The sequence below is a fragment of the Cottoperca gobio genome, chromosome 5 (assembly GCF_900634415.1).
Source record: "Cottoperca gobio chromosome 5, fCotGob3.1, whole genome shotgun sequence".
NCBI lineage: Eukaryota > Metazoa > Chordata > Actinopteri > Perciformes > Bovichtidae > Cottoperca > Cottoperca gobio.
This window is the reverse complement of record NC_041359.1, coordinates 12,498,368-12,522,107: the sequence shown is the minus strand read 5'-3', so window position 1 is coordinate 12,522,107 and position 23,740 is coordinate 12,498,368.

The following is a 23,740-nucleotide window of genomic DNA, read 5'->3' as shown; positions in this document are numbered from 1 at the left end:
ACTGTGAGCACACACAATGAGCAGTGATCGAATAAAAGACAAAGATAAAGACATCCTTTTGTTACACAAAGATAATAAATAAAAGGGGGGCAAAACAAAAGAAACAACAAACTAAATAAAGTCTCTATGCAAAGCAGTGCTCGTTTCTACCCTGGGGATGTTTGTTTCTGGGGTGAAGGTCACCATCTCCTACCTACGTATTTTTAGAAATGTGTATATTATCATATATTTATTTTATCTTCTTGCATTTGTGCTTGTGGGTTGGGATGCTACATGCCGTTTCAGATATCTCTTTGACGAGCACATAAAATCAACAGGCAAAGGTGTTATCTTAAAATATGTCTCACAAAACGTCATGCAGTTGCATCTAATCTACCAGTGAATTATGCAGAGCGCATAAGCACGGCCTTACACTGTATCTCCACTTATCTTTGAATATCTAAACACTCTTGATTGCCAAGCCAGAATCATGTTGGACTCGGCCTCAACATCTGTCTCATTCAAATTCAGTCCAACTTTATTCACAGCAAAGGAGATGTGATGTCTTTGAAGCATCAGCCCAAGCTGTTGAGTGATGCAGCAAGTTTAAGCCATACAATTATTGGCCATGCGATTTTAAATCGGGTTTCCTAACTGTAAAGCTGCTTTTATGCAGCATTTTGAGCAGGTCGGTCTGATTCTCTCACGTTGTGGCAGGCAGAGACAAACTGTCCTGCGAGAATGCAACTGTCTTCCTTCTTCCTTCCTTCTCTATTTATTTTATTTTATGAGTTGAAAAGAAATGTCTGAGATTTGAGTGTGCGGATGATCTTTTTCATTAAGTTTGATAGACTATAGCTCCAGCACCTTAGCTAAGTCTTACACCGTGCACCAGTGTTTCTTTTACTCTATTTTGATTTACTGATTTAATAAAATGTGGATGCCCATTACTGGATTTTGGTAATAATTGTTTTCTGGCAGGTTTAAACTTTGGGCAATATGTGAGGAAGTTCTGCTCTGTCTCTACCACAGTTCCTCCTCACTGTTGGCACAGTCGCTCCTCTTCTGTTCTCATATCTGCCTGTTTCTATGGCCAGACTGTCAGCGCTCAGTCTGTACTTTGTTACCATGTTTCTGTGTTTAACGTCAGTCACTATGGTCAGGTAAGTTGCCACAGTGTACTTTATTTTTAGGGCCAAAACATTGCATTTTACAAACAGTAGTATGATTTTATGTTCCAATAAGTGAGGTTTAGTTTCTGTTGTGTTAAAATTAGTTTTTCTCTGATAGTTCTGGTCTCAGACGGGTCCAGAGCCAGAACACAGTGTCAAGACCAGCTGACCAGTTCTCTTTCAATTTTTCAATATGCTTTATATGAAACTCTGTCTGTCTCTGTCTCTGTCTCTGTCTCTGTCTCTCTCTCTCTCTCTCTCTCTCTCTCTCTCTCTCTCTCTCTCTCTCTCTCTCTCTCTCTCTCTCTCTCTCTCTCTCTCGCTCTCTCTCTCTCTCTCTCTCTCTCTCTACACTCCCATGATACCTTTTCATCAAGCTGCTTTTCTTGTCTAACAATGCCCGTATGACACAGCAGAGAGGTGGTTAGCCAGCGTGCTTCATGGTTTGGAACCTGCACACAGAGCCAGCTGGCCCTGGATGAGAGCCTCTCCTGGGTATTTCCCTTTTGGAGTAGCTGGGAAAGCTCAACGTATTAAACCCATTCCTGATTTATCTATACAGATTAGAAGTGGGCGATATGACCCTAAAATAATATCAGGACATTTTTGCAATAACGATATTCTTGACGATACAACAAAATAGGCTTGCTGAAAAATATTTTATTATTAATTTTAATAACAATTGCACCAAAATAAGTGTTATAGTTTGATATGTCAGCATATACGTAACAATCTACACAAAAATCATCTCATTTTTTTTATTTTTAAATAATAACAATAACTTTGAGAGTGACATTCAGATTTTGTATATAAAAAAATAGCACAACAAAAATAAAATTAACCATGAATTTAAATTGCACATCTAAACAGTTTGCCCCTAAATCTTCTTTTAACCTCCATAATATTTATTTATTATTATTTTGTGCAGTCACACGCCATCTCTCCTCTTCCAGCTGTAACTTATGTTACTAAGCATATGCACAAACACACACAAATTATACCGATATTATTGTGAACGCTATTATATGGCAGTTTCTTCAGTGTCATTCACACTGCTGAGCTTGCCGTCGCCTCCCTGCTTTGCTACTAAAAGTATTTCATACAGCTCATCCGTTTTATACACTTTGCTCTGTTTCCTCTCAAGCCCTCTCTCATCTGCTGAGTGAGTCCTGGCCTGACTGTTGTTGCACTATATTTATTCCAAAAGTGTTAGCCTGAAGTACAACACTGCATTCACAGCAAGAGCTTCAGTAATATGTGCCATAAATGTAATAATTCAAACCGCTATTGTTTTATATACTTAATAAATCATTAGTGCACCACACCTTTAGACATTGTTACATTTTATTAGTTGTTTAGCTGCTAAAGAGCATATTTCAACAGTCTCAGAGGCAGTATCAGGACACGTTCTTTATCAGTGAAGCTTCATAGCATTCTGTGCCGTTATAAAGATGTTCTCAAACCATTGCCTGGGTGAGTGGCCAATTCTGATTAGACAGAGGATGTCTGTTATGATTACACGATGGCAGCACTCCAGGTAAACATTTCAAGCAACACTCCGGGTTAAGTTTTTCTGTCGTATTTAGGCCGTCAGTCTGATAATGCATTGTGAGTGTGAGCGTGTTGCTGTTTCCCTCGGAGGCGGCTCGGGTGAATCGCATGAAAGGACAGCTCAAGTGTATTAGCGAATAAAGTATACACATTTTATTACCCTTCATCCCTTTTATCTGTGGATGTGAAAGGGTCTATTCACTCGGCTGGGCTTATGCAGTGCACGAACAAGCAGGCAGTCCCGCGTGTGCTCGCCGAGTTTGTCCATGTTCGCTCCAACAATTGAGAGGGACAAAGGTGAACCAACTGATTTGTTGCAGTCGCTAAAATAATAGAGCAATTTCTTTCCTTAATGCTCATGGTCTGCTGTTGACTCACACAGACATGCGGGCGTACACACACACACACACACACACACACACACACACCACACACACACACACACACACACACAGGTCTTCTGAGAACAGGCTGTTCGCTCAAATCGTCCTCAAACAATGAAGTGCTGAACAGATCACATCAATCTCTCTCAAGAGAAATATTAGTTTCTCCCACCTTCCTTCCCCCCCCCCACCTCCCACACATGCTGGAGGAGGTTGCGTATGTGTTTTGTGGGCCTGCGCTTGAGATTGGTGGATGTGTGTGACAGTGTGCAGTGAGCTAGACAGTGGAAAAAAGATACATTTTCAGCTTGTCTCAAATGTACCTCAAGTCCCCCTGCGAGGCTGGCGAAAATAGTCGGTGAGATTCCACTGCCATGACCGTCCCGCCGAGACATAAAACAACCTCTAACTGGCAACTCACTGCACATCAATTACACCTTTATTTGTTGGCTGGAGGGAGGGTGAACGAGGTCTTATTTTCACAGCAGCTTAAAAAGGGATTTTACTGCATTAGCGGTGCAATGTATGATTTATATGTTATTTTAATAGCAGCAGTACCATCCTAAAATGTACTTAACAGTAAGTAAATCATATGTCTTCACTGTTGAATGCCACTATAAAAGGCAGAAGAAGTTTTTTAATATCAGAATTAGAAATTGGCTTTTTGAAAGAGAGAAGAAGGACGGCTGACTGATAAGGCAGGTTTGAGGTTTAAAGAAGTTTGTCTTTTTTTTGTGCAGTTTTAAGATTCCCCCCCCCCCCAAGTCTTAAGAAAGGCATTCTCTCTCCATCTCTCTCTCCTCTCTCTCCCCCACCCCCCACTAATCTCTGTATATTAGCTCTCAGGAAGGGAAAGCTCTCTCGGTGTGTTCTGGCTGTTTTAATATCTGTCAGCTTCATCCTGTGCTCCATCCCTCTGCTTCCTCCTCTCTTATTTTGGCTCTCTGTTTCCTCCTGTCTTCATATTTCACCCCTTTGTTTGACTCCTCTGTCCCCGTCTCCGTTCACTCAATCAGTCCTCGTCAGCGGTCGGCGGCGGACAACTACATGTAGAGAGGGATGATGAGTTCTACGCCATTTAGTGCGTTGTCTTGGCATTCCTCTTCTCACCCAGTGCTTTTTGTCAGAGCAACCCAGGTTTCTTGACACTCCTTATAAACACACTGATTACAACTAGAGCTGTGTGTGTGTGTGTGTGTGTGTGTGTGTGTGTGTGTTGCCTAGTGTGCACCTGAGTTTAAGTGTTAACTCTGCAGCCCCAGCAGAGGCCATCTATTCAAATTACATTAATTGTTTCAAAACAGCTTATGTGCAGAGAGACACATTTTTTTCCAAGTTCCATTCCAAGAATGTGTAATTAACCTAGAGGCATGCATAAAATACACCCACCAATGTAACACCCTTTGATATCCATTACTGTCAAGATTGAATTGACAGCATGCCCTTGGTACATGGATTGGATAACTGCATAATGAAACCTTCTTTCAACTGAATCACAACTATTGAATCAAATGTTTTTCTTTACGAAATAAATGATGTACCATGCTGAGGATTTCCAAGGTTCTTGATCCCATTTTGCACTTCTTAGTGATTGAGGTCCTGTTTATGTGAAACAGGCTGTAAGGCTGGAAACCCTGTATATAATCACACATCAACGTTTTTAGGAACTAAGAAAACAGACTTGTTTCAAACTTAATAATGCATTTTTGTGATAATCCATCGTGTTTTGAAAGGATTTTTATGAGCCTTAGCGGTAGGGGAAATTTCTTATGACATAAAAGAGCACGTAATCCTTCAAGTTTATTGAAAATACAAGAATCACCATACTTTGAAAGACCTGAATTTCACTGGATAGGGACGATACTATTCAATAAAGCAATTACCGTGTGTCCTTAAATTCCTATTTGACAACAGTTTGCTGTTGGCAGTCAGTTTAACCTAGAGAGCAGAGAGGCAGAGGTTAATATCAACTCATCCAGATCTCCCTTCCCAGTATGACCAACCACTTAGGTTTAGTTCACATGTTGTGTTTGTTGCTACCAGTGTGTATTTTACACAGAAATAAAATGAAGCAGCTGCAAGGAGTTCAGAGTGCTGCTGCTCTCTACACAGTGCTGCAATTTTATGTGCAAACCAGTCTTCCCCAAAATAACAACAAACACGGAACAAGTGTTTGTCAAGAACTTGGTCAGTGTAATGAAAAATATTTATATTTGTTGCCGTCTTTGTGAAGCACTTTGCAACTTGGATTTTGAAAATGCTCTATGAATAAACATTTTTTAAACTATTATTAAAGCTTTTATGGACTGGGTATAGGTTGAATCACTATTCTGTAACTTCCCATTTCTTCACAGTATGTGTACATAATTACAATTATTACTAAAAGTAAAAGTCCTGTAATGGGGAAGCAGTGATGTGCTTCCATCTGAATTGAGCCCTAAAGGAACAACAGCCTGCTAACCGCTTTTAGCATCTCTAACCTCATTACCTTAACCTCGCATAAATAAATATATTTCCTTTTTGGCGTCTTTTCAGAAAAATATATGCTGAGGGCAAGCATGCTGTTCTATTCCATCCCATCCCATTCTGTTCTGTTCTGTTCCATTCCTTTCTGTTCTGTTCCATTCTATATCATTCTGTTCTGTTCCATCCCATCCCATTGTGCTCTGTTCTGTTCCGTCCCATTCTGTTCTGTTCCATCCCATTGTGTTCTGTTCCATTGTGTTCGGTTCTGTTCCATCCCATTCTGTTCCATTCTATATCATTCTGTTCTGTTCCATCCCATCCCATTGTGCTCTGTTCTGTTCTATCCCTTTCTGTTCTGTCCGATTCTATATCATTCTGTTCTGTTCCATCCCATCCCATTGTGCTCTGTTCTGTTCCGTCCCATTCTGTTCTGTTCCATCCCATTGTGTTCTGTTCCATTGTGTTCGGTTCTGTTCTGTTCCATCCCAATCTGTTCTGTTCCATTCTGTTCTGTTCTGTTCCATCCCATTCTGTTCCGTTCCATCCCATTCTGTTCTGTTCCATCCCAATCTGTTCTGTTCCATTCTGTTCTGTTCTGTTCCATCCCATTCTGTTCTGTTCCATCCCATTCTGTTCCGTTCCATCCCATTCTGTTCTGTTCCATCCCATTCTGTTCCATTCTATATCATTCTGTTCTGTTCCATCCCATCCCATTGTGCTCTGTTCTGTTCTATCCCATCCCATTCTGTTCTGTTCCATTCTATATCATTCTGTTCTGTTCCATCCCATTCTGTTCTGTTCCATCCTATTTCATTCTGTTCTGTTCTGTCCCATCCCATTCTGTTCTGTTCCATTCTATATCATTCTGTTCTGTTCCATCCCATTCTGTTCTGTTCCATCCTATTTCATTCTGTTCTGTTCTGTCCCATCCCATTCTGTTCTGTTCCATTCTATATCATTCTGTTCAGTTGAATTCCGTTCCATTCCAGTCTATTCCGTTCTGTTCAACTGATCTGTGAGTTGTGAACATTACAGCTGACAGCCCATCATTATTATATTAAGTAAGATATTTTGTAGTATTTAGCTATGACGGATTATATAAAACGTTAACAAACTGAAATGCTATAACAACTGTCCAACACTAGGAACTATACTGTACTACACATACTATTTAAACAACAATCAGTGCTCACTGAGTGTTTAGAAAGGTACATTAGTTATATGAGACGGATTATGTTTAACTTTCAGTAGCTGATTATGTTTTCTAAGCAATTATTGGTCAGCTCAGAGACATTGTTTTGGACCAACCCTTTACATCACCTTGAAAAGGTTTATTCCACGCATCTTCCTGTTTGTTGACGTTGGCAGAGCTTGAGTTTCGGATGGCCACAGAGCAACTATGTATGAATTGGTTATATTCAGCTGTTGCACTTTGTTTGTGGACTACAGAAATGTTTCTCTACCCTCCGAAGCTCGCCTATTCTTATTTCTCTATTTGCTTTTATGTCTCAAGTACATTATTTTGTTACTATTATTAACCGAAAAAGCCGGGCTCTCTCGCTCTCTCGCTTCCAGGAGTGCGGAAATTGAATATTGCATTTAAAAGTCAATTTCCACGATGGGATTACGCAAATCAGCCTCTCCCTGTTTCACCCTTTTGCTTCCATTCATCTCTCATTCATCCTCCTCAACCTTGATGCATCTCTTCATTTGCTGTGGTTTACTCTATTCATTTGAAGACATCTTTTTTTTCACGCTCAACAGCCCGACTCATGTTTTTTCCACTTTGCATTGTTACGTTGCCCCTGGCCAGCCTGTGTTTCTTGTCTAGGCCTTTTCTCCTGCGAAAAAATAAGAGGAACCCTAAAAGCTATTACTCTCTAAATCTAATGCTTTTGGTCAATGCAATTTAACCATTACAAGGGTGAGTTATTTATTTATCTTTCTATCTATTCATTTGTATTCAAAGAGGGGAAATTGGTTAAATTGTGGCTGTGAAGAGAATTAGGAATCTGAACAAAGGCACACATTTACACCTCACAACCCCACCTCACCCTCAGTCAACCTGTCTCTCAACTAAAGTAAAAACATACTCTGAGGAACAATCCCATGCAGTCGTTGACAGATTTCTTGTCGTAATACTTTCTGTATAGTTTTTGGAAAACAATAAAAAGTAGAAGCACAAGCAAACACAAACAGACTAAGACCTAAAGTATGATTAGTGCTGTAGGTGAAAGATGTTTCCCAATTTATGTTAGGTGTGTGTGTGTGTGTGTGTGTGTGTGTGTGTGTGTGTGTGTGTGTGTGTGTGTGTGTGTGTGTTTTAAGAGAGAGGGTGTATTTCTGAGAGAGAGAAAAAACTTAAATTAAAGATGGAAACGTCTTTAGTTTTGGTGCTCCATGGTTTCAGCCAAGTGCTCCGGTCAGTAACTGGAAAGTGTTGTTGTAGAAACCTGACCTGAGTAACGCCCTACACACACCAGAAACATTCATCAACACTCGTATGCACTCACACAGACAGACTCACACACTAACTGCGGAGAAAAGAACAATTTTAAAGGAATGTTTGAAAGACAGAATTGTTGCATTAAGTACTGAAAAATGTTCAGTGTCTCAAAGTAACTCTTTGGCCACTGAGATTGGCACATTCAGAAACATTCAGGAGGAAAACCAGCTGTGTGATTTGGGAGAAGCATATTTTTGATTAATTGAATTAGTATTAACTCAGGTCTTTACCCAGTATTATAAATGTTTATGTCAGTGATCTATTCATTTTGTTTTAGGCAATGAAAATGTGAAAATCAGAGTATTTTTGTAGTATTGTTTGAAAATGTATAAACAGCATTCTGGATGTGGCTTGATATGGATTTATGGTGTCATGTAAGCGGGTTGGACATGCTTTTATGCGAGACACAATAGTAAAAACTTAATTCATTTGTATGCTGTATTAAAATCCCTGTAGTGTGGATAAAGAAATAGTTATTACAATAGTGCAATAACTTGCAGTAATGTGCTTGAAAAGACCATGGACATCTTTAATGTCATACAAAATTGATAGATGAAGAAATACCAGACGAAATGGAAAAATGTACACATTGAGAGGCAAATTGAGAGCCTATAAATAAACCAGGGAACCACTTATACATTATCAAATACATTGTAATACAGGGAATCTTGTCTTGCATGAAGACCTGCATGATTGTTTAATTAAAAATCCAATGGTACACTGTACGTCGCAAGAAATGAAAGGTGTATGTTTTTCTTTATTTTGTTTTGTAGATCTGTAGATGTGGATGTTTTTGACCATTTCTGTCACAGTTTTTCTTCTGTGATTAGATTTCTATATTGTATGTAACAGAGATTAAAGTTAGCGAGGTAACGTGAGGGATGGACATGTGCTACATTTAGCTTCTTATAGGTTGATTGAAGATATGTGGTGTAAACATTTATATAAAAAATGGAAAAATAACTGTACACTATAAATGTGTCTATTAATCTCTTCAACAATATCTTTATCTGCGAAGAGAATAACATATGAAACTCTGGCCTCCCCAGGCCTCTGCCACCCTCCAGCCCCCCTCTCCCCCTCTCCCCCTCTCTCCCTCTCCCCCTCTCCTTGCTGCTTTCTTCATTTTCTGCACCTCTCCAGACGGCATCTCTCACCCTCTCCACTTTCCTCTCTGCTTGTTTACAGTAAGCAGGTCCGAGCAGGATGGTTTTACCTTTTATGGCCATTCCTCATCCATGGTAAAAGTGCACTAATACAACGGTATGTTACCCACCTCCCCCTCCTTATTTTGACCTCCTGGATGGGGTACCAGGGCTTGGTGGACTCTGTGTGTGTGTGTGTGTGTGTGTGTGTGTGTGTGTGTGTGTGTGTGTGTGTGTGTGTGTGTGTGTGTGTGTGTGTGTGTGTGTGTGCACAGACTGGATCACCAAGTCTGTGAAGCAATTAATTTCTGATGTGTGGTAAAAGCACCTTTTTTTTAAATGTCTCACTCGTCTACATAGACAGATAGTGGCTGAGGCAGAGGTTTGTTTTGAATGTCTGGCTGTATAAAAAGCTCTTCTCACAAGTGTTTAGGTTAGAACGGGGGTCCCTGTGTCTGACCCACATGCACGCACACTCATGCTCACAAAGCAGGCAGGTGTTATTGAGTGAGACCTGCTGTGAATACATCCAAGAATTAAAGGGAGGAATGAGTGCGAGCAAGAGGGAAACGGATGACATACGGCATTGTGCAGGCTAGTGGGCACAGACGGGAAATGTCATGTTTCGAAGCAATGTTAATTACACTTTTATACTTTAATTGGTAACACATATTTATCAATACTGAGTTCACTTCACACTGTCACCACAACAGAATGTGGACTCAACTGTGGATCACTTACTATTTCTTTTACACAAAACGCATTCCATAACCATATCTTTCAAAATTCATGAACTGTTTCCTCACTCAACACTCAACCACTACCTATACTATGTATTTAAATTGTGTATTTACATTGTGTATGGCACACGCTTACACGCTGTTGTAAAAACCTACGTTCAAAACCTAACATAACACAATATTACCAACAATTAGACTGCAATTTGCTACATTTGACTACAGCTATATAAAAAAAAAGAATAAATTTGGGACACTTGAGAGCCTACTCAAATTCCTTGATGACATCTATGAAAGCATGTTGTAATTGTACGGGAAATTGTGCCGTTCAACGTTCCAGTCACAGAGTGGTTTACAGCCCGTCCCGGGATGGTGTCACTTTTCCTTCCATTTTACTCTCTGATCCTTTACCCCATAGAGGAATTATTTTCCTCATGGAGGTGGAAAGTTTATGACCACCAGACCAGACATGATCAGACGCAATGAATGCCTGGACACATCTGCAGAAGATTGCCAGGGATGGATCAGGCGTGCAAAAAGAGTCGGTCACAGGAGCATCGCAATAAGTATCTCTTGCATTACACCTGGGAAAACGTGTCACTTTTGGGAGACAAATGTTCTCCTGAGTGTTTTGGTAGCATTAGTGCAGTATGGATGTTAGATTAAAGGGACAGTTCACCCCCAATAATGTACATGTACACTTTAACAATCTAAATTGTTTTGGTGTTAGTTACTAAGTGTTGGCGATTGCCTTCTCTCCAATATAATGGAAATGGCAGTCAGCTTGTGGTGCTCAAAGTAGCCAAAAAATACAATTAAAAAAAACTCAATAACAATATCTTTTTTGCGCTTTGAACACCTTGATCTATACGGCCGATATCCCCAACATTTGGCAGCTCACACCAAAACAATCCAGTTTGGAAAATAGCACTATATGTAAGAGGAAAGATAACTGTTGTTCTGAGCAGCATGTCGGTAAAGAAAACTGTCTGAGGGTAAAAGTGAACTCAGTATAGAGAAATGTGAGTTACCAATTGTAAAGAACTGTAGTATGTGAAGACGGTATTTACTATGTTTCTCACTGAAGGCCTTTAATTCCAACCTACACAGTGCAGCATCAATTTAAACCCTTCAGACCTTCTCCACTGATTCTCTTTGATGCTTTTCAAGGTCGACATGTTGGTGGGAAGCATCTCATAGATGTCTTAATGTCACTACGAGCAAAAATCACTTCTGGGAAAAGTCATTCAAGAAATAAGGTTGTGTGTGAGGGAGAAATGCTTCTGTGAGGTTGTGTGTTTTATTGATATATTTGCGTGTCTGTTTGGTGCCTATGTGTGCAGCAGCGGGGGACTTAAGTTAGCCACAGGGTTTGTGCTGGGATCTGACCTCCACTGGTTATGAAATGTCTGTGTGTGTGTGTGTGTGTGTGTGTGTGTGTGTGTGTGTGTGTGTGTGTGTGTGTGTGTGTGTGTGTGTGTGTGTTTGTGTGAGTGTGTGTGTCTGGAATGCCAGTGTCAAGAGCATGAGAAACAGCCATGTACAAACAAACATAGGCTCGTCTTTCCCTGTTGCCCTCCTCTGGTCCCTATCACTCACATAAAAACACACACACACACACACACACACACACACACACACACACACACACACACACACACACACACACACACACACACACACACACACACAGTGTGGTTGCATGTGAGCGGTGTTTATTGTCTCAGGGTTAACTAACGTTGCTGCCATATCTGGCCTCTGTAATTAGATTTACCTTTCCTTGTTTTTCTTTCCTTTCATTCAGCCCCTTTCCTGCCTTTTGCTTTTCTCTTTCTCCATCAAAGTTGTTTTTCTTCTATGAGCGGCCTGTGCAGAGGGAAAGGGTGAAGGAAAGGAGGAGAGGAGGATCCCATCTCCACCTCTTTTCTTTACCTAACGTCTTATTCTATATTTTCCACTTTCTCTTTCCTCCCCTGACTCTGTTACCTGTCCTCTGCCTCCATGATTTCCGTGGGAACAGCAGCACCCTGCGGTTCCTCCCTGAGCGTTGCCAGCGGGGTCCACTGTCTCCCCCTTCCCCTCAACACTCTCACCCCACCTGAAGGGATGGGACACCTTGCAAATTCCCAAAAACACAAACATACAGCTACATTTCAGGAACTCAATGGGTCCTTCTCGGTCCCTACTGAGAGCGCAATTTCTCTGCTGCACAGTTGAAAGCGAGTGTGTCAGTGTGTGTTTTCCCCATAGAGTTGAGGTTGTAACCTACCGTCAGGGGAGATGTTGTGATCTCTCTATTGTTGTTTTGACTTTTATCCATTCCCTCCTTCCATTATGTCTCTCTTCTCCTCGTCAACTGGTCCCGGATGCTTTGGGATGTGGAAACAAACACACACAGAGAAACTGAGAAGCACACACTCTTACGGTATACACAAGTGCTCACCGAAACATGCACATAGCAATTGTAAACCAAAAAGTTTATTTTAATACTCATTATCTTGTGACCCTGGAGAGAACACTTGCACAAAGTTTTGTTTAAAGTAAACGGTAATGTCACTATGTGTGTGTTTCTGTTTGTGTGCGTAGGCGGCTGATTTTTTAGCAACACTGTTTTTAGTGATACAGTCTCTGGGTTCTGTTTTGGAAAGAAAACCTAAAAATGTCCCAGTGCTGGTTGAAGTGACCCTGCAGTGCCAGCTGTAAACTCCTCTTATGGTAGTGTTACGGCCATGTGTACAGTACTGTGTGTGTACGTCTACGTGGGCTATGCCACTTTGTTTTCCCCTCTAGATTTAAAGCCTTACATGGATACAAACAGACACCAGAAGCTACATGGAAGTTCCCCAGACAGGTTTTTGTTGTGTGTTCATGTATACATGTGTGTGTCTGTCTCTGTGTCTGTGTGTCTGTGTGTGTCATTCTCTGAGTGTGTACACAAACCTGAGAGGCCCATGGGTGAAGGCTACCATATCAAAGGTTCAGTAAGCAGGGATTAAATATCACTCCCCCGCTAAAGAAGGTTTGGTCCTGTTTAGAAGTGACAACAATAGATGGCAAAACAGAAGACTGTCACTTGAGGGGCGAAACCCAGTCCGCCATGCCCTGAAGTACATGGGTTTTAATCTTTCCAGTTTAAATTTGATGGGCCCACTGCTGCCAAAAATGAACATCTACCCCGTCGAACCTCATCTCCTTTTTTTCCTGCTATTTTCACCGGGCTTGCTCTTGTTTTTCTGTCTTTGAATAGTGACACACATGTCTGAAAGTACCAGAATGAAAGACGGGAGAGTTGAGTGCAAGAGGGAATAAAAGAGAAAACTACTCAGCTGCCCCCCTTCTCTCCCACCCTCTCCTCCCCCTCCTTCTTTTCCTCAGCCCTCCCCTCCAGGGAATGTTTTGGGGCCCAGCTCATATTTTGTTTGCACAATGCATTCCTGCAGGCTCTTTATTTATGTCAATCTTCCTTTTGATCAGAGTCCGGTTACCACCGGTTACCCACTCGCTGCTCCTGTGAGTGAAGGAACCCACCTGTGATGCAGGACTGTGTGTGTATGTGTGTGTGTGTGTGTGTGTGTGGAGTCTGGGGCCTTCGTTCCAGGGCAAGTTTACCGTCAATTAATATGGCTAAATGATTCCCTCACATGGTAAAGTATTTATGTAAGGTGATCTGGCTGGTGGTGGAGCCCTGGACATCTGGCTGTGATCTACATCACAGATGGTTCTACCTGCACACACTAGCTTTACACACACACACACACACACACACACACACACACACACACACACGCACACAGTCTGGAGGTGGAGAGGTGAGGTAGACGTTTTGTGTGTGTGCGTATGCGTGGTGAACTGTGTGTGTATGTGCTGTACATTTTTAGGGCGTTAGTGCCCGACTGCCGCTGCTAAAAAGGAAATGGTCAAGTCAAGCCTTTCAATGGAACGCACGTACACACTGCTGAGAGGAGAGGTCATGCATGCTTGACTTATGGGCTTGGTTATGAGAACTAGAGCTTTGAGAGCACATGGACAAATTACACGCTGACAAAAACAACAGACTTTTAGGAAAAACCTTAAACTTTTATTTATTATAGAATATCCCATAGAAAAGGAAAAAACAGCTTAACAAGTAGAGAAAAGCATATCGAAAACAGCATGCAAAAGGAACATTTATAGATCCTATCCTATTTCTCTAAACAATTAGACATACTTAAAACATCATTTCCCAAGCTGCTTTATTGCTGTATGACTTATTTGATGCAAATTTCCCTGATATATCTTGATCTTTATCTGTAAGCAAAGAATTATGTCCTCAGTTATGGTGCTGCCATTGGGGTGCAATATAGGTCATGAACTGCAACACTACAGATGTAAGAGTTTACCTTGCTTACCTTTACATGCAATGACCAGTGTGTAGTTTTATAAATACTGTTGTTTGATGGTGAGAGGAGGATTATACTGGTTTAGGAACACCTCATCACCATCATTGTGAGGGGGAGGAAGTAAAAGCGCATCTCTTCTGTCATCTTCCCATCTTCATCATTATCCACGTCATCATTACTGCGTGACTCGGCATCGGTTGTGCCGTGGTCACTGCTTCTGGCAGAATTGGAAAAAAAAGTTACCCAATGTTTTTAGGTGGAAACTGTTATAAGAAGCTTAACTGTCGAGTACAGCAACATTGTCTTTTGAGTTGTCCCTCATAGTGCACCATACGTTGGAGAATTCCAGCCGTGAGCCACCTTCGCCCGAGCCTTTTCAAGCGGACCTAGCGCCAGTCGCAGGTAAAAATATGCACCCAGCGAGGGCAGGCCGGCACCGGGGCGAGTATCCTCCAATCCGAGCGTCCGTTCCTGACCAAATAACTGATTGCACGGACCCCACCTGTTGAGAAGTGTAAAAATATTTTCGGTTCATTATGAAAACTGTGCTGGTGGTCATTTTGGCCTCTTAATAGTGACGACGGGAGTCTGGGATGGCATTATATAAATAATATTCATACATTCGGTCATTGTGTTGATTATGGATGGAAAATAAATGATTCCCCTTTTTTAATGTAGAACACCCTCAAGGCCCCCGTGGGGCCCCTCAACCGCCCTTTGAGAACCCCTGCTATAGCCTACCTCTACGTCTTTCAAATAAAATCAACAATGTGCATTTCCATTGTCAATTTTCAAAGTATGGTACTTTTAACACTTTGAACTTGTTTGTAATGTATTTTATTATCTTTATTCATAAATAAAATTTGTCCGAGCACAAAGAACTTAAACGAGACAAAACAATCTTCAGAATAAAATAAATGAAAAGTGCCTCTTTTAGAAAGAAATGTAAACAGAGCTTTTAGCAGCACCTTTTCTCTTTTAGTTTTTACATTTATTTCTACTTCCTTCCCCAGAGAGAGAGATTGGCCTGTGAATCTCGCTTAAATGGTTTAAGTTAGTGTCATTCTCGTGCACGTGTGTAGGTGCTCACTAGTGAGCCGAGAACGGCTCTTGGTTTTAATAATGTTCATAGTGGAGAAAGCTGACTCTCGGCTGTAAGTTGATCCAAATATGGTCAAAGGGTGCAGTCTTCATGCTCCATGCTGTCATATCTCTCACATAAAACCACCATTTGGTCCAGGTCCGTTCTGTGGTTCGTTGTACTCTTGATGCTGGCTATATATATATATATATATATATATGGCAAATATGCAGTATATAGATTAGAACAATATAGGAAAGCATAACAGGTGATGTCAGAGTACTGACATATGTTTTACACACTAACATTTATTTTACATAATAGTAACTCAATTAGGTTTAGGCAAATATATCAAAAAAAAATCTATACGCGTTACAAGTAACATAAGAAATATAACTGAAAACAAATAATTATAATAAAATGAATATACACCTCACAATGAATACAACAACACTATGTTTTGCTCTTTTCTGTAATGATTTCCAGGTGTAATTGAGGATATAGTGATATACTCAACCATAGCTCTTAGTTGATGTTGTTTCACATTTATAACATAGAAAACAAAACAAGCTGGAGGTTCTGTAGGAAGTTGAATCATATCCTATTTACACACATTTACATTGAACAATCTGTAACAGTTTTTTCCCTGCATCAATGGAAATCCTGTATCTGGTCATCTGTTACAACATGGAATAAACACAGTTACAAAAATCATAAAACACATCCGATAATAAAGCTTTAATCTCCAAGAGGAATACAAAACTCTAGGTCTAAGGAAGTTTTCAGTTCATGCCATTTAAAAAGGTGCAGAGTACATGAGGAATATATCTAATGTTAAGAAGTAACTGGATCGTGTACTGGAGTCAGTAGATTTAAACAAGAGATGTGAGGTCATTTGGAAGCTTCAACAGTAGAGCTTTATGTATGAATAACAAGAGATGGCTATTTCTTCATGACTGTAGGGAGGTCCATCCACTTGAGAGTAATATTTTCCAAATCCAGAGAAAACTTGGAGAGGAAAAGTGAAAGAATAATGACATTACTCCATCAATAACTGCTGCTATGGTGAGGCGATTCACCTCTGACTGCTGCCTGGTGGACACCAGTTGAAGCATGTGGTTGTACTGGGCATGTTCCAGGTGTGAAATATGTGCTTGTATAACTGTGTTGCTGGAAAAGACTCACTCAGACAACTTTTCCTAGATGAATAAAGATGAAAATACCAAAGAAAACATGACTTAAATAATAAAGTCTCTCCCTCATGGATGATTCAGGTTCAGGTTCGTGCTGTTCTTGGCTTCACAAGAGATGGAGGCCAGTGAATCTTTCCTTGAAACCAGCCTTCTGCTCTTCCTCATCTCCCCCTCCTCTCCATCCCTCCATCCTGAAAGAGCCCTCAAGAGATGTGTGTACCCTCTCGCCGCCCGTATCCAAATAATTAATCCAAAGCAATTACTCTCTTCCTTCATCTGTCCGTCGGCCCGCTAACAAAACATTTCGACACGTGTCCTCATCACTCCCCTTTAATTAAGGCAGCACTATTTATCACTCCCCTTTAATTATCCTAGCCTGTTTATCAGTCTGCCTTTAATGGAATAGGCACCAGAGAGATACCGGTACAAAACACACCCCGCTACGCTTTCCTCGCTTCTGCCAGTTTTGAACTCAAGAAGAATAGAAAAAAAAACAACAAAAACAATTAGTCAAGGCACGAAAGGAAGCAAAACAGAGAATTAAAAAAAGAGGGAGAGGAGAGAAACTCGGAGCGCTGAAGGAGATATAAGTTGTTGTTTTGCTTCCTTCTCTTGGCAATCAGGGTGATGGCCACACTCACACACTCCGCTGTGCTTTTGTTCCCCTCACAGAAAGCTTCCGCAGACTCCATGCAGTTCACACTGAGTTCACACACGCACACACAAACTGAGATCAAACACACCTCCACAATAGTTCTTTTGTGTTGAGTAACCATGGTTTCTGTCAGGTTTAATGCCTAGCAACATGTGTCACGGGGCAACCACTCACTGAGAAGGGGCGGGCCTCTGGTACACTTCATAACAGCACAAGTGTTTGACCATGAAACAAATTTTACTATCGTGGCACTTGCTCAGAGCAGCCGAGTTTGAACATGGCAGCAGGAGTTTTTTTCTTCAGTCTCTCCCTACACACAGTGGATGAGTGAGAGTACGGTGTGCGTGTGTGTGTGTGAGGGTGTCTGTGTGTGTGTGTGTGTGGGTGCACGCGCAGCTGATGTGTAACACGGACAACAGGAAAGACCTTGTTTTGCCTCTCCTCGCAAGCTGCATATTAACAGAGTTGTCCATCAGCCTTTAACCAGCTCAGACAGAGAAACCCACAGGAGAAGGGAGGCAGCTCCAGAATCACTCCCAGACAGAGTGCTCCTCCCCTGCATCCACAAGTCACGGGCCGGGCTGAGCCAGCCTCAGCCTGGGAGCAATTTGGTGAATGTAAATTGTAACCACACATGGGTTGGACAACTTGCCGTTCTCACACATACACTCACAGATGAACACACACGTACACACCCACACACAAGCTGCTGGTAGGGTCAGAAGTCTGGGTGTCACACCCTGTCATTGCAGATTAAGTTATGCAAAGTGAGGTGGTCGGGCAGCCAACCCCTAGGGCTTAACAAGCAGGAAACACTAATTGGGTCGGTTTGCTGATTGCCATAATTGCTACTGTGTGTGCGTGTGTGTGTGTGTGTGTGTGTGTGTGTGTGTGTGTGTGTGTGTGTGTGTCTGCACATGCCTGACTGAGGGAGGAAGGCAGAACAACCTGCTAGGTAAGATGGCAGGAGCTTTCAGCATGGACCACTAACCTCTGAGGAGAAGAAGAAGATAAAGGAGATGAGGAAGAGGAGAAAGATAAAGCTGGGGATTATAATTATCAAAGGTCAGGAATTACACATAAATTCATGCTAAAAATTAAAAACTCAATTTACAGTTTATTTTTGTCATGTAATTAAGTTAATATTGAAGATATATTCATGCTTTTCTCAAATAAACAAGATGTTTTTGAATATTAAAGCACAACATGTGCAGAAAAGTCTATTGAATCAGGAGAGTTGTTGTTGGAGGCGCTCAAACAAACGGGTTACGATGTTTCAACCAAGCAAACATAATTAAATCAAAGCATATACCAGTCATATTGATCTTGTGTTCTTAGTTTTAAAAAACATGTTTAGTGGTATTTTAAAGTGGAACAAAATGATCAAGGCACAAGTCCATAGTGCAATTGGACATTGCATCACCACGATCATTTGAAAAAAAACTATTTTAGGTTTTATTACGAATCAATGAAGAGCAATCTTTGGTGTGTTGGAAAATAGTGCAACTGAGTTTCTAATTGAAACACGGTATATAGTAATGCTTTGAAAGAGTACAGCGACCGCTTAAACATCGATTCGATTTCTCTTGAACTGAAACAAAACGTTTGAAATATGTCTTTTCAGGACAGAGAAAATAGCTCTGGAGTGCTCTGATTGTAGAAAAGATTCATCAAGTGTTGCACAAACACGTTTCTTAGCTGTAAAACTATGGCATCAAATATTCCTCTTAAAATTCTGCGAACATATCAGGTGCTTTAAGTATATCACACTTAAAAAAAGAGCATCCTGCTTCAGTTGGAGGCGAGCTATAAGGATTCAGACAGAAAGTAATGACGAAAACATTGTCAGTCACACATTAATGCTAATAAACCCTGAGGCTAGCGTGCTTATTAAATTGAAATGGACTGCATCAAGTTCGCGTCTACAGCAAAAACAATTTCTGCACAGAGTTTTTCTAGACTGATGTAATTGGGTCGTGATGGAAGCAGCTGTTGTGTATGACCTCGTCATATTTTCTCGTCCAGCCACTAAAGCCCTGTCGCACAAAAGGGACAGAGCTTGAAGAAATGACACAGTGCATGTTCATTCCCCTTGATGTTGATGTTTCTGTAACCAAAAACTTTAGTTTCTCTCACCTGCCTAACCAGCATCTAGATAAACGTAACTTGAACTTTTGCGTTCCGTTACTGCGAAATACCCTATTTAGCTGTAGTCTCTTGAATGTTATTGTGTTCCGTTTAAATAAAACAAGAAAAGTAACACACACCAAGGGTTGCAGCGAGGTGCTGAACACTAGCAGTACACTTGAAAGTAACAAAAAGTGTTGCACACTCCATATGCGTTCCTCTTTTCTTCAGATGACATTTCGGCTCTCAGGCCTTCTTCAAAATCAACAATTAAACTGTGTACCCTTCAAACAGAAAGAAGCTTCCCATGACTGGTCAGCCTAATCAAGAATTTAAAAGTTTGTGTTTGTGCATGATTAAACATTTGTATTTATTTATTATTTTTGTTCCCTGCATCTTCTTTGCTCATTTATTATGCTGTGGACAAGCTTTTCTGTCCCTCCCTCCCTTTCCTCTCCCTCAACCCCTCTCTCTCTACACACACACACACACACACACACACACACACACACACACACACACACACACACACACACACACACACACACACACACACACACACACAGAGGCGTCCTAACCTACACTGTCTCTCTGCCTAACTTCCTTATTTAATGTGCTTTGGATGGTTCCACTTGTGGAACTGAATGAACCAGCACACTACTCTACCCCTAATTGCCTGCTTTCGTCAGCCCTTCCCTGACACACACATCTACACAACCCCTCGTGCACTTACATAGAACCTCTGTGAGGTGCTAGCACCCAGCGTGGCTAACGATGCACAGCTACAAAGGCAGTGTTGGGTCCCGTTACTCCGTTAGCCAGTCTCTGTGCAAGTGCTCCCAGCAAGCGTGCTGGATTTTAGGGTTTAGCGTCCCACTGAGACAGAATAATGAGTGTATGTTTCTAATCTGTGTGCATGGCTGTGGGTGTGCATGTGTGTTTGTGTGCAACAGCAATGCTGGAGAATAATGAGTGTGTGTTGCTAATCTTGGCCCTAGGAGACTACCTCTCCCTGCTCCTCTAACACTGTCTCAAATCAGCGGCCTCTCTCTCACTCCGTCTCTTCTCTCCTCCTCTCACTCTCTGTATATAGGCTAATTTAGCGCTGTCTTTGATGCGTTCTCCTGCGGGCCTGCGTTTCTCATATCCAAATGCAGGGATTAGCCGTCTTTTATTCTCCAAAGCCCATCTCATCCTTTTCTCCGTCTTTCTGTCTGCTTGCCGTCTCCCCGACCCTTGGAAACAGTGGCAGGGACTTAACAACCTGACAACAACTGCTTTGTTGTTGTGTTTTTGTGTATCGGTTGTTAGCTTAGGCGCTTAGGCCTTTGTAGGCCTGGTGTTTGCATGTGCGTCCTGGGGATACGTGTCAATAGGGGGTGGGATGTTGGGGAGATTTGCCAGGGATGACGGGAAATAAAAAGGAAGAGAGGTGAGGAGACGATGGAAGAGGAGAGTAATTTAACAGCCACTATCTTGTTTTAAGATTCATTAGGAGGAATAATGGGAAATTATGTGGAACTAAGTTAAGTCTCTGGGTGACATCATGAATCCCTTTGTAGCAAGCTTTGTGCTGGTATTTCTACATGTTTGTGTGTGAGAGTGTGTGTGTGAGTGTGAGTAAGAGAGAAGAGATGGCAGGTCTCTTGGTGATATTCTAAATCCCTTTGTAGAGACAGGGACTGTCACTTCTGAGCGTGTGCGTGATGAAAGTGAGCGTTAAGCAGAAGACGCAGCCAGCATGCTCCAGCAGAGACAACACACACACACACACACACACACACACACACACACACACACACACACACACACACACACACACACACACACACACACACACATAGATTGAGAAAAAGTCTCTTGATCTTTCAACAGATCTGCAGAAGTGGCTTAGGCAGCTAGGGCACCTTTGGGACCTATCACAGACTTACACACACATGTATACGCCACACACACACAGACACACTTACACACCTTTCGAACTTTGCAGACACATAGTGCTTTATTTGTTTATGAGGGTCACAGAGGGGCGATTGACCTGATGGGTCAGCGGTCAGAAGAAACTCCTGGGACACATCAAACACCCACTGTACCCCTCAATACAATCATCGTACACAATGCTATGTTGAGCGCACCTTGTTAATGGGACTAAGATTTCACCATGGAGCACAGACACCCACTTGCTGAGCTGCAGGTCTGAATACTACTTTAGATTTGAATAGATTAGAATGAGTTTAGCTGTTCAATACAATGATAACCGACCCATGATCGACCTTTAGGGGGCAGCCCAAAAAAAGTCTGTGTGAAAAAACTTTGGCCCAATTAATAAGTAATAATGTGCTAGAAATATTGGTAATACTTTATTTTAACTATCTAGCATTTATACACACTAAATAAACATGTCACAGATGATGTATACTAGGTGGTTACCAGTGTTACCAACATGTATAGACATTTAACATATTGAGATCTTTAAATTTCAAATCATATCATAAGTCATATCATTGTCATCATAACAACAATCACACATTTTAACAGAGCATTGTGATTATAGTAATACATGTGCACCTATCTTGTCCAAAACAATCTGCCTTCTTTTAAGTTCACCAGCCATGTCCACTCAACCCTTTTGGCATGTTCTCCTCTTCTGTTACCCTACTAATGTTTAAAGTAATGTTCTGGCAACCTGCTCTCAGTAGCAACTGTGCTTATTTATTTTCTCAAAGGATGGTAAAGTGAAGCTGTGTGCGCACTAGACAAAGGTGAGCTAGTGTTCTGCACTTGTGTGCGGACAGCTGCCTCTGAAATGAAAGTGCCCCTTAAAACATTTCCTTTTTTTTTTTACTTGATTTAATTTCAAGTGGCAAAACTGACCACTGGCAAAACCTGAGAAATAAGCAGTTCCCTTCCACCATCCTCAGAGGAAGGAAGTGTCACCTGTTCAATCGGCGTATGGTTTAACCGACTGACATACTACTATGTCTGCCTTAGTGATTTATGAGTAGCATCAATGGGAAAATAATAGCAGAATAAATATAATTGGATAATAATTTGAATCATTCTCCTTCTGCCTCTTTCTCCCTGTCATCCTTGTTGTGTTGTTGCTGTAGGAGTCTCCTGATTCTTAGCTCTGTGTTGACTGTGATTGAGCATGACCTCTGACCTCTCTGGCTCTATGGAATTCCATACATGGCGCTTCTGTGACCCTCCGACCTCCAGCTGCGCTCTGATTCTATTGGCTGAAAGGCTCCCTATGACTTACAGCAAAGTGCCGCCAGTCAGAATCAAGGGGTCAAAGGTCGAGACTCGTGGAAATGAGGCAATGGAGTACGGTCTGCCTATTGCAGCAGAGCCACAATACCATCATTCTGTACACACAGTGTTGCACATGAGATAAAGCGAGAGAGAAAAAGGGTGATATATGAGAGAATTTGAGAGAAAGACAGCAAACTGTTTTATCAGGATGTAGTTTTTAGCAGAATGAGACTGTAGTTAAATAACTGAGACATGGGACTAAATCTGATGATGAGAAAAAAAAGAAAAGAAAGTTTGCCGTCTTACAGCTGACAGTGAAGTAAGAACTATTGCCATTGTAATATCTAACATGAATCACAATGTCTTACACTCCAACAGATTTATATATTTAAAAAAAATAAACGATTTGCTTAACATGTTCAAATCTAAAATATCTCAACAACCCAAGTTATGTCTTAACAAATTCTCTTCAAAATACATACATTGCTAGTAAATAAAATAATGTTGAGTCGTGATTTCATCCCACACCTCTGAATTTACTTCAAGTTCAGCAAACCTGTAACCCTGAAACTCTTCTGGTTATGGGAACTTCAAAGATCTGATAACTTAGCACACACTCAACGACGTCAATGTCCGGGCTGTCCAACACTTTTTTGTGATTCCTCTGTAGTCAAACTGCACTTCAAGTATCCCCGCCATCCCTACTCCGACCCCCAAACTTCTGTCTTTGTCAAAGTGAAATGCCCTCCATCCTCCAGACAGAGCAGAGGGGGGGTTAGGGGTGGAGGTGAGGCTGTCAGCAGTGGCAGCACCTAGCTGCGGAGCAGCCTTGATCAAGGCCCTGGATTGGACATGAACATCGAACGCTCATCTCCCCGTACCGCTCAGCCCGTGACACCGTTACAGGACAAACTGACAGACAACGCCTTCACTGTCTCCCTGCCCGGCTTTGAATGTCCTTTAAAACAGGCAGGTACAGGAGAGTGGAGGAGAAGAAGAGTGGGTCCTCCTTCTTTTTTGTCTTCAAACTGACAGGTCAAAGACAAGTTCCTCTCAGTTTGCTCTTTGCACTTGTCATTACTCCTTTTCCCCTTTTGGTGCCAACCCCCCT